Here is a 10,095-nt window from a genome sequence, read left to right on the forward strand (position 1 = left end):
AATCTGATTGTACATACACCCTACAATCTGATTGTATATACACCCTACAATCTGTACATACACCCTACAATCTGTACATACACCCTACAATCTGAATGTATATACACCCTGCAACCTGATTGTACATACACCCTGCAATCTGTACATACACCCTGCAATCCTATTGTACATGCACCCTACAATCTGATTGTACATCCACCAACACATACACCCTGCAATCTGATTGTACATACACCCTGCAATCTAATTGTACATACATCCTGCAACCAGATTGTAGGGTGTATGTATTGGTGGATGTACAATCAGATTGTAGGGTGTATGTATTGGTGGATGTACAATCAGATTGTAGGGTGTATGTATTGGTGGATTTACAATCTGATTATACATACACCCTGGAATTGGATTGTACATACACCCTGCAATCGGATTGTACATACACCCTGCAATCTGATTGTACATACACCCTGCAATCGGATTGTACATACACCCTACAATCTGATTGTACATACACCCTGCAATCGGATTGTACATACACCCTGCAATCTGATTGTACATACACCCTGCAATCTGATTGTACATACACCCTGCAATCTGATTGTACATCTACCAATACATACAACTTACAGGAATTGAAAGATCTGCCACTGATGTCTTGGTGTCAGACAGCACAGAATACCTCCAAGGGTCTAGTGGTGTCCATGCCTTGCCAGGTTATGGTGGGTGGTCATAATGTTATGGCTGATCGGTGTACAGGGTGCGTTCTGTACTCCTCTCCTCTGCCCACACTATATGCGGATTTTCGTCTCCAATGACTTTTCTTGGACTCCTACTGATCCCATAATTGGATGGGATAATCCTATCAGTGGTTTTAAATGTACATAGAAAAGAGATTCGTTTCTTATTAGTAAACCTCCCAATGAGTATAATGCCCCTTTCACACTTAGGAATGGGGCTATTAGTGATTACATGCAGGAGCCCCAGCCAGGCTTTAGCTGCAGGAAGAAGCCCCACTGAAAACAATTGGAAGCTGCCAGCTCCGTGTCCAGGGCCGATCATTCGCAGGTAATCACTGCTCAAGCGATTACACGCCAGCGGCCATGATTAGCTGCAGAAGCTGACAGACTCCCATTTCAATGGGGCTTCCACATGTAGCTAATCATAGGGGACCCCCTTGGGTCTCCAGTATATAATCACTAATGGCCCCATTCACAAATATGAATAGGGCCTTAAAATAGTATTAACCACTTCCTATCCGGGCCAATTCTGACACTTCGCTCCTACATGTAAAAAAAACAAATTATTATATATATTTTAGCAGAGGCCCTATAGAATACAATGGCGATTGTTGCCATTTTTTATGCCACACAGTATTTGCACAACAGTTTTTCAAACGTTTTGTCTTTGGAAAAAATACACTTTAATACACTTTGGGCAGCCCCGGACCATTTGGCTGCCCAAGGACCAGACCACTTTTTGCGATTCGGCACTGCGTCGAAATAGAGCTTTCTTTTGGTGGTATTTGATCACCTCTGCGGATTAAATTTTTTGCACTACAAACAAAAAATAAGCGACAATTTAGCAAAAAACGCATTATTTTTAACGTTTTGCTATAATAAATACCCCCAAAAAATATAAAAAAAAAATGTTTTCCCTCAGTTTAGGAAGATACGTATTCTTGTGCATATTTTTGGTAAAAAAAAAAAAAAAAAACGCAAAAATCGTTTATTAATTGGTTTGCGCAAAAGTTATAGAGTATACAAAATAGGGGATAGTTTTATGACATTTTTAGTAATAATTATTTTTTTTTACTAGTAATGGTGGCGATCATCGATTTTTATCATGACTGCTACATTATGGCGGACACATCGGACAATTTTGACACATTTTTGGGACTGGGAACTAAAATAATTGCATTGATTACAGTAAAAATGTCACTGCCCAAGAAGGGGTTAACACTAGGGGGCAGTGAAGGGATTAATATGTATCCTTGGGAGTGTTCTAACTGAAGGGGGAGGGGACTGTGCAGGGAAACTCTGTATGAACAGACGATCTGTCAGCTCACTGCTCAGAGAACCGGAAACTGTGTGTTTACACACACAGCTCCTGGTTCTCCGTGTGTCCCCTGAGCGATCGCGGGAGTCCGGCGGTGATCGAGATCGCCGGAAATTCGCATTGGCTCAGGGGGAAGGGGGTGCGCATCCCCTAGTGGCCGTTTATGTTACTGACATAGCATAACGGCCATTCGTACAGCCGAGCCATGCTGTCACAGTTGGCTAGCGGCTAATAATAAAAAAAAAAGCTAGCCCAATTTTTTTCTATAATGTAAAAGATGATGTTATGCCGAGTAAATAGATACCTAACATGTCACGCTTTAAATTTGTGTCTGCCTAGGGAATAGCGGCAAACTACGGTGCCTAAAATTCTCTATAGGCGACACTTTGCATGCCTTTGCAGATTACTAGTTTAGAGTTGCACAGGAGGTCTGGTGCTCTGGTGACCCCAAATCTCTCCTCTAGCCTTCCATGCAGCCAATCAGAAACAGATTGACTAGCGACCAGGTAAACGAAGAGGCGGAACCGGAAGTGACAAAATACTCATCGCTCCCGGAATGAGGTCAGTTCCTCTCTCTCTGTTCAGTGCAGCAATTGCCGTTGGCCACATCGCTCCTGTGCTCCTCCATAGGATGGTAGAGCCTGATAAAGGCCCTTCCGCCACCTGCAGAAACGATTAAGCTGCTAATTAGCTACTCTAATTACTTCTGGTAGAAAGGGAATCGCCAACTGAAAAGATCCATACCGGGATGATGGCTGTAGGTGCACCTCGTGCAGGCATCATCCCGGTATAACTACTGAAACCCGCAGACGTCCATGGACATCCTACATGTGTCAAGTACAGTGCCTTGAAAAAGTATTCATACCCAGGGCCAGGACAAGGGGTGGGCAGGAGGGACGGCTGCCCTGGGCACTGTGGTTTCATGGGCGGTGGGGGGGGGGGCACCACAAGGAAATAGGGGGGAGGGGATTTGTGTTGGAAAAGGGGATTTGGGGGGCAGCGGGTGTAAGTATTGTTCTAGGAGGGGAAATTTGGGGGGTATGCTAAAATTTAGGGGGAGAAGGAATGGGGGAAGAAGATTTGTGTTAGGAAGGATGATTGGGGCGCTTTGTGCTGAAAGCTGGGATTTGCAGTGGGGTTATTGGGAGGAGTAATCTTAGGGGTAGATAATTTGTGCTAGGAGGAGTGATTTTTTTTTGGGTGGGCACTTGAATGGGGGGGGGGGTAAGATTTGTGCTGGGAGGGGGGATTGCAGCAGGGGAACAGATTTGCACTGGGAGGAGAGGGAATTTATGCTTAGGGGGGTGAAAAAGATAAGTGCTCAGTTTTTTAGGGGGGGGATATTTTTTTGGGGGGGGGATTTTTGATGACGCATAATGCTCATACACCTTGGGGGCGTGGGGTGCAGTTTGGCATGTTTGCCCTGGGCTCTGGATGACCTTGTCCCGGCACTGTTCATACCCCTTGACATTTTCCACATTTTATCATGTTACAACCAAAAACTTAAAGAGAGATTCCACCTACAAAAAAATTATTAAAAGCCAGCAGCTATAAATACTACAGCTGCTGACTTTTTATAAATGGACACTCACCTGTCCCAGGGTCCAGCGATGTCGGCAGCCGAGACCGATCGATCGCTCGGCTGCTGCTGCCGCCATTCATGGTGAGCGAATCAGGAAGTGAAGCGTTGCAGCTTCACTTCCCGGTTCCCTACTGCACATGCACGAGTCGCGCAGCCCAATGGGAATGGTCCGCGCCGTCTCTGGGACCCGTGTGGGACAGCGCGGTGGGACAGGAAGAGGCATAGACTCCCGTGGGAGTCTATGCCTGGAAGTGGGTGCAAATACCTGTCTTAGACGGGTATCTGCACCGCCCTCCCCCCTGAAAGGTGCCAACTGGGACACCGGAGGGGGGGGAGGGTTCGATGAGCGGAAGTTCCACTTTAGGGTGGAACACTGCTTTAAGGCCTTTTTCACACTGAGGCATTTTTTCAGGCGATACAGCGCTAAAAATAGCGCCTGTATAGCGCCTGAAAAAAAGGCCCCTTTTACTCCAGTGTGAAAGCTCTTTGCGGTGCGCTAGCAGGACAGTATAAAAAGTCCTGCTAGCAACATCTTTGGAGCGGTGAAGGAGCAGTGTATTCACTCCTCCTAAACCACTCCTACCCATTGAAATCAATGGGGCAGCGTGGCTATACCACCGGCAAAGCTCTGCTGCAGCGGCGCTTTGCGGGCGGTTTTGACCCTTTTTCGTCCACTAGCAGGGGTTAAGACCGCCCCGCTAGCAGCCTAATACCACCGATAAAACAACGTAAAACGCCGCTAAATATAGCGCCGCTTTACCGCCGACGCCCGCACCACCCCAGTGTGAAAGGGGCCTAAATGTGTTTTATTGGGATTTTATGTGATGGACCAACACAAAGTGTCACATAATTGTGAAGTGGAAGGAAAATGATAAATGGTTTTCAACATTTTTTACAAATAAATATGTATAGTGTTGTGTGCATTTGTCCCCGATACTTTGTAGAAACACCTTTTGCTGCAATTACAGCTGCAAGTCTTTTTGCGGATGTCTCTACCAGCTTTGCACATCTAGAGAGTGACATTTTTGCCAATTTTTCTTTGAAAAATAGCTCAAGCTCTGTCAGATTGGATAGAGATTGTCTGTGAACAGCAATTTTGCAGTCTTGCCACAGATTCTCGATTGGATTTAGGTCAGGACTTTGACTGGGCCATTCTAACACATGAATATGCTTTGAGCTTAACCATTCCATTGTAGCTCTGGCTGTAAGTTTAGGGGTGTTGACCTGCTGGAAGGTGAACCTCCTCCCCAGTTTCAAGTCTCTAACAGGTTTTCTTCTAAGATTGTCCTGTATTTGGCTCCATCCATCTTCCCATCAACTCTAACCAGATTCCGGTCCCTGCTGAAGATAAGCATCCCCACAACATGAGGCTGCCACCACCATGTTTCACCGTGGTGTGGTGTGTTCAGGGGGATGTGCAGTGTTAGTTTTCCGTCACACATAGCGTTTTGCTTTTAGGCCAAAAAGTTACATTTTGGTCTCATCTGACCAGAGCACTTTCTTCCACATGTTTGCTGTGTCCCCACATGGCTTCTCACAAACTGGAAATGGGACTTCTTATTGCTTTCTTTAAAGAGGAAGTAAACCCTGATGGGTTTACTTCCTCTTTCATTCCCTGCAAAGGTAAAGCATAATGGACTACTATGCATCGCATAGTAGTCCATTATGTGTCACTTACCTGACACAGGAGCCAGCGAAGTCCCCTGTCCCCTGTAGTCCGGAGTGTCCATCTTCTCGGTGGGTCTCGCTGCTCCGCCGCTGTCATTCGGCAAAGCCGTCACTCCCGCGCATGCGCACGGGAGCCGCCACTCGCGGCATATCGCCGTTGACCGTGGCACGCTCAGTGCGCCTGCGCGCCGCTGTCTACGGCGCATGCGCCGTAGACAGGGGTGCCTTTCTTTCGGCAAATATCTCCTAAACCGTGTAGGTTTAGGAGATATTTCTTGGACCTACAGGTAAGCCTTAATCTAGGCTTACCTGTAGGTCAAAGTGTGTTGTAAGGGTTTACAACCACTTTAAACAATGGCTTTCTTATTGCCACTCTTTTTAGAAAGCCCAAATTTGTGGAGAGCATGACTAATAGTTGTCCTGTGGACAGATTCTCCCACCTGAGCTGTGGATCTCTGCAGCTCCTCCAGAGTTGCCATGGGCCTCTTGGCTGCTTTTCTGATTATTGCTCTCCTTGCCTGGCCTGTCAGTTTAGTTGGACGGCCATGTCTTGGTAGGTTTGCAGCTGTGCCATACTCTTTCCATTTTTGAATGATGGATTGAACAGTGCTCTGTGAGATGTTCACAGTTTGGGATGTAACCAAACCCTGCTTTAAACTTCTCCAGCTTTATCCCTGACCTTTCTGATGTGTTCCTTGGCCTTCATGATGCTGTTTGCTCACTAAAGTTCTCTAACAAACCTCTGAGGGCGTTATAGAACAGCTGTATTTATACTGAGATTAAATTACACACAGGTGGACTCTATTTACTAATTAAGTGACTTCTGAAAGCAAATGGTTCCACTAGATTTTAGTTAGGGGTATCGGAGTAAGGCCCCTTTCACACTGACGGACCCTTCAGGTCCGCCTGTCAGTTTTGACGGTGGACCTGAATGGGAGCTCCATGCTGGTCTATGGAGCGACAGATGTCAGCGGAGACATGTCCGCTGACATCCGACCCGGTCCGATCCACCAAAAGCAGACGGATGGCCCTACGTCCGGATCCGTCGCTGGCGGATCGGATCGGGTGAGATCTGATGAAAACGGACATGCTGTCCGTTTTCATCCGATCTCTCCATAGAGACCAGCAGCGCTGGACAAGCCCCTCCCCACTCAGTGAGCAGAGAGGGACCTGTCATCCGCCGGCTCAGCGGAGATCAGCGGAGAGATCTCCCGCTGAGCTGGCGGACAGAGGCAGACTCCGTGGAAGCGGATCCGCCTCGCGTGAAAGGGGACTAAAGGGGGCTGAATACAAATGCACCCCACACTTTTCACATATTTATTTGTAAAAAAAAACTAGAAAATCATTTTCCTTCCACTTCACAATTATGTGCCACTTTGTGTTGGTCTATCACATAAAATCCCAATAAAATACATTTACGTATTTGGTTGTAACATGACAAAAATTTGGAAAATTTCAAGGGGTATGAATACTTTTTCAAGGCACTGTAGTTAAACCCAAACATTTATTATATTACAGATTTCCATTTCTTAGATGTGATGGTTGCATTTTTTTTCTTTTCAGGCATTCTTTCTTCTATTTTCATCTGATGATCCAGCTAGTAAGTCTGTTGTTTTTTTTCAAAAGCACAAGCTCTCCAGCAGAATGTATCAGTTTACATAGATGAGACAAACCGTTTAACAGCGACAGGGGTGCTCAAAATAAACAGCTTTTTATTCATGTAAAACTTTTATCTCAAAAGGGAAAAAAAACAGCTGTAACTGATTATAAAGTGTGAACTGGGGTTTGGTTTCAATTAGTTAGTGTATTTAAATCTGCTAATACATTTAACACTCCCCTTCCCCCCAGACTGACAACATTGCTGTTTGCTGTGTCTCCTGTTCTCATTCCTCCAGAGTTGTACCTCACAGGAGATTAGTTACCGGGCAGATCACCAGGTGAAAGTCAAAGAAAAGACATTAATGCAGCCACCACATCTAATGACTGGTAAGCTGCAATATATTATATCTTTAGGTTGGGGTTTGATACGGCTTTAGGAAGATGAACCCAATCACTGAATAGGGAGACTGACAGCTGCTGTGGTTGCAATGAGTGGAACCAACTTTCTGTACAGTATGTACACAGGGACAAATTCCTGGAACACTGTGCCCAGCCATGCCCTGCTACAGCAGCTGCCAGCTTCTTATAGAGTTGCCAGCAGTGGGGATGGATGGTGCTCCTGTCCCTTCCTAAATGCCCAGTGTGCATAAGGCCTTAGAGGTGGTGGCTGCATTTGTTTTCTTTTTTTCACACATATTTTTCCATTAACATACTTCCTGTAATAGGAACAGTTCTGAGCAGCGTTGTCACCTTAGCATAGAGAGTATGTCAGGACTACATAACACCTCCCTGTCTTATCCAAAACAGCTGATCATTGTAAGCACCCCTGCCAGTGTTAAACCGTTTTTCTCAACTAGAGAAGAGCTGGGGTGTGTTCAGTTGTCCTTCCAAACTCACGTGTCCAGGACTGGCAGAAAGCTGTCACCTAGAATGGGCCAATCACTGTACTAAGAATGAATGTGTATATAAAGGTAAATCCTAATTTCTTACTTTTGGATAGAGCAGGTAAGGGTTAAAGCCTCTGTCAATGTTATTTTGCTGTCTGTGTCTCTGCTAGGGAGATTCCACCTTCCGTGTGTCCTGGTGACAACTGTCACTGAGACAGAAAGGGATGATATATGCAAAATATTTGAGTTGTCACCAAACCTAGGAGGTGACCATTAACATGTAGAAAAGTTTTTTTATGGGACTTTCTAAGCGCAAAAAACACTGTATTATAGAAAAATATACATTTTAATACAATTAAGAAAAACATATAAATACATAATTTGCAATGATTTCAGAAAATACATCGCGGAGTATATAAGAACAATTGCAATGCCAATAAATCTCTACATGTTTCGTCATACAATATAGGGCTTCTTCAGGAGAACTGTTAATATCGCATATGCATATAGTCACTGTGCTTTCACTGAAAATTCAATAATACTCCAATAGTGGTTGGATAAAAGGTGGGATCAATTTTGATCATACCATAGAGAGGGATACATTTTCAAGAAAAGCTACACCCCTTGGGATCCATCTCAAACCGTTCAAGAAAGTGGAACAGGCAACTTTACAAATGAAAATATTTTTAAAGAAAACTTTCAAGGGCCTTCAAGGTATAGATGTCAAAAAAAGCCCTGGATATGCCAAATCCCCAAATTTCAAAATGGTCCAAGGAAGGGGGACCTACAGGTATATAAATACCAGAGTCTCCTTCCGCTAAACACGGCACTCCCTCTCACGTGGACCAGCTATTTTTCTATAATACGGTGTTTTTGTGCTTAAAAAGTCCCATAAAAAACCTTTTCAGATATATTATATTTAAAGGGATGTGGCGCTATAAGGATGTTTCGGTATCTTAGCTCTTTTATAAACATCATCATGTAGAGGTGACCATCATCATGTAATGCTGTGGTGACAACTGTCTAAGATGGGGATTTCCTTCAATATGTGGAGATGTTTATTTATTGAATCTATTTATCCTCTTATAGACTGCCAACCCGCAATTTACTGCGGATGGGTACCTGGCACAGGCAAAGCGGCATACTGGTACAGGCAGTCCCCGAGTTACGTACTAGGGACTGCCTGTTTATTCTCAAGCCGGATTTGTTCGTAATCCGGACGCGCATGCGCAGAACGGTGTTTCCGATGTTTTCTGCTGTTTTCTAACTTTGTTTTCTGCTGCTTTCCATTTTTTTTCGATGCGCCTGCCGGCGCCACCTGCCGTTCGTAAGTAGGAGTCGCTCGCAAGTCAGATGATCGTAACTAGGGGACTCCCTGTACAGGGTTATGACACCTGCTGTAATTGTACACAACGGGAGTCTGTCAGCAGGTCCTGGCCAATGACTCGTGGCCAGGATTTGATGATTGGCCGTGTCCGCTCACAGCTCAGAGCTCTGTGCTGACAATCAACACAGGACTCTGTACAGAGGGAAAAATCTCTCTGTTTCTTATCTCTGCAAAGCAGGGATAAGAACCAAAGAGATCTTTAGTAAAAATCAGTGCACATGTTACACATTTTTAGGCACTAGAGCTGCCACGACGCGTCAACGTAATCGACTACGTTGACTAAGAAAATACGTTGACGTGTGTTCTGGGCGTCGATGCGTCACAGTGGTGGCAGTGCTTAGTATCTAGCACTACCCTCCGTGCCGCCGTCCCCCTCTCTTCTCCCCCTCCGTGCCGCCGCCCCTAGGGGTGCAACGGATCCGAGCGCACATTCCGTGATCCGCGGAGCGCTCCGCGGTCTCGGCCTTAGGAGAGACCACGGCTTCGGCCTAGCTCCGAAGCGGCGCCCATCTTTCTACACCCAGGCGTTTACAATGTGATCCCTCTCTGTACTGATCTGTGCAGTGGAGGGGAGAGGTCAGATGGAAGCAGCCATCCCTTCATACCCAGCTAATACTCTGCCAGCCTCTACAATACAATACTCTGCGCTGCAAAACAATACTCTGCTGCAATACAATACTCTGCTGCAAAACAATACTCTGCTGCAATACAATACTCTGCTGCAAAACAATACTCTACTGCAATACAATACTCTGCTGCAAATACAATACAATACTCTGCCCGCCAATACTCTGCCAGCCAATACAGTACAATACTCTGCCCGCCAATACTCTGCCCGCCAATACAGTACAATACTCTGCCCGCCAATTCTCTGCCAGTCAATACAATACTCTGCCTGCCACTACTTTGCCAGCCAATAC

The sequence above is a fragment of the Lithobates pipiens genome, unplaced genomic scaffold (assembly GCF_037356315.1).
Source record: "Lithobates pipiens isolate NorthernLeopardFrog02 unplaced genomic scaffold, aLitPip1_a1.2 Scaffold_10, whole genome shotgun sequence".
Lineage (NCBI taxonomy): Eukaryota > Metazoa > Chordata > Amphibia > Anura > Ranidae > Lithobates > Lithobates pipiens.